Source organism: Sceloporus undulatus, chromosome 1 (genome assembly GCF_019175285.1).
Source record: "Sceloporus undulatus isolate JIND9_A2432 ecotype Alabama chromosome 1, SceUnd_v1.1, whole genome shotgun sequence".
NCBI classification, from domain to species: Eukaryota; Metazoa; Chordata; class Lepidosauria; order Squamata; family Phrynosomatidae; genus Sceloporus; species Sceloporus undulatus.
In genome coordinates this window covers 281447151-281449947 of record NC_056522.1, presented here as the reverse complement: position 1 = coordinate 281449947, position 2797 = coordinate 281447151, and positions in this window count along the sequence as shown.

The following is a 2797-nucleotide window of genomic DNA, read 5'->3' as shown; positions in this document are numbered from 1 at the left end:
TCTCCATCTTCTGTTCGCATTGCCATCTTCTCCATGCAGTGGCCCTACCGCTTCCTCCTTCTTCCTTTTGCTGCGGACACACACACACACACACACACACACACACACACACACATATATATATATATATATATATATATATAAGCCCTCTTTATTGTTCGTAACCTCTTTAGCAAGCCTGAGTTAATTCTGCACTTTAGCTTTTCTGACTTTACCCCTACACATGCCTGCTATTTCTTTGAATTCCTTTTTCCATTTCTTATACATGTTCCATTTAAAACTTAGCTCAGTTGAAAGTTCCTTAGTCATCCATCCTGGTTTCTTGAGACACCTCCCATTTTTCTTTCTCACTGGAACTGTTTGAAATTGTGCCTTCAGTATCTCCCTTCTGAGAAACTCCCATCCGTCCTGAACTCCCTTCTCTTTTAGTATTTTTGACCACAGGATCACCCTCAATACTTCTCTAAGTTTACTAAAATCTGCTCTCCTAAAGTCTAGATTGTGTGTCTGACTATGCCTGGCTTCTCCTTTCCACTGTATAACAAATTCCAGGAGAACATGGTCACTTCCACCTAATGATACCACCACTTGCACCCCATTAACCAACTCATCCTTGTTGGTTAGGATCAGATCTAAAATAGCTGACCCCCTTGTTGCCTCTTCCACCTTTTGGACAATAAAATTGTCTTTGAGGCAAGAGAGGAATTTGCTAGACCTTGAGGATTTGGCTGAGTTTGAATTCCAGCAAATATCAGGATAGCTGAAGTCACACATCACTACTACATCTCTCCTTTCTGAGTATGTGGTCATCTGTTTTAGAAAGGCATCATCCAATTCCTCCATCTGACTGGGGGGTCTGTAGTAGTGGTGAACATTGAGGCATTCCTTCCCAGTGAGCCCTAATGCCACCTGTGGTTTGAAAGGGGAAGGAGGGAAGGTGGCCAGGCAAACACCCTGCAGAGTCTGTAGCAGCCACAGAGTCTGCAGCAGAACAAATCAAGCAAACAGCTTTAAACAAACAAACAAACAAACAAACAAACAAACAAACATATTCTTTTCAAGACAGCATGCTTGTGCTAGGATTCCTCCCCTTGTAACATGTCCCTGAGATATGGGAACTCTATCTGGATTATTTGAACTGGGATTTTGATTTTATGAAATCTTCAGGTATTTTCTTGTGGTCTAGTTTGTTTAAGGCCAATTGTGAAAATCCCTAATGCTTGCAAACACTTAGGACTTCATCACACTTTACCCCTATGCTAGACATGGGACGTAAATTTAATTAGGTGGATCTGATCACACACCTCCTGTACCTGGGCAATAGGCATCCTGTACCTGAGCTGGAGTTCTCCCGTACCTGGTAAAGAACGGGATTTTCTCATTCATTAAAAGGTTTGGAAGAAGCCAGATTGGCTACAGGAGGCCTACTGCCTGGGTACAGGAGGTGTGCAATAAGATCCGCCTATTTAAATTTACCTCCCCTGCCTAGCACGGGAGTAAAGGTGGTGTGATAAAGTCTGTTTTATTGAGGCTTGCATTTATTGTACATTTCACACCATGTCCACGCTGTTCTTAAAAGGGGATAGAGGCAGAGTCTAAGAAATTTAAGAATTTGCTATATGTGATCTGAGAGATGTCCAGGACATTTAAATTTATTTGTTGAGCTGCCCTCTAAACCAGAAACCTGGAGAGGCATTTATAGGACAGATGCTTTCATCATGGAAAGGTAAATAACATGAAAATGTATTGCTTACTGTAAGATGGTGTTCCTCATGATACACATCAGGCTGAGAAACCTATTCATGCAGTCACTCCAAATGCTTTCGCAGTACAGGTATAATCTCTATCAATGTGATTTATCTTCTATGTATTTTTACAAAGTTATGCATCAATCCAAATGATTAAATAATGACTAATTAGTTATATACAGTAGCTTATCTGACTTCTCATGCAATCATGACTGTTTGAACAAAGTGATGAGTGGAATGTCAATTTACATCCATGCTGGAAAACAAGTGTGATGTGTCTTTCAAATGAAATGAAATGAAAGTGTGATTGGGAATCAAAGCAACTCCTGAAAGCCCAGCTGCATGTTACAGTAGAGGTCTCTTCTCTGTGCAGTTCATAGGCAAAAGATTTCCCAAACTTGATCAGATCATTTTTTAAAAGGCACTGGCAGTTCAATTCTATGTCTGTTCAATTGAAAATAAAGCCCACTGTTGTTCATTAGGCACTTGCCTTCTGATGGAGCCAGAGCTTATGAAATAAACCTTCCCCAACTTGGCACTCTCCAGTGGTAAGCAATGCAGTATACAATGGTGCAGGTAGAGATGTGAAAGCCCATGGGAAAAAAAAGGGGGCATTTCTGTCTGTGTTTTTCCTTAATCGTGCTAAAATAAAATATTCCATAATTGATTTTCTTCCTTTTTTCAATTTATCTTGTTTTTTTCTGTCCCCCCCCCATTTCCCCCCAGAAAAAAACTGGGGGGAAAAAGAAAAATTGAAAAAGGAAGAAAATTGATTATGGAATATTTTTATTTTAACACGATTCACGAAAAACTCAGACAAAAATATGTTTTTTCCCCTAATTTTTCTGCAGGCCTTTACTTCTCTAGGCAGATGGTGGGAATTGTAATCTGACATGTCTTCAGGGCAGTAGGTTGAAAAAGGCTGTGCTACACATATGAAACTTCACAGGAGCCTTCCCCCATCATTATTCCTCTCCCCCAATAGGCTTATGCTGTGGCAAGGAGACACAGTGGGCATTTCCTACACAGGATGGGGAAAGGGCAGTGTT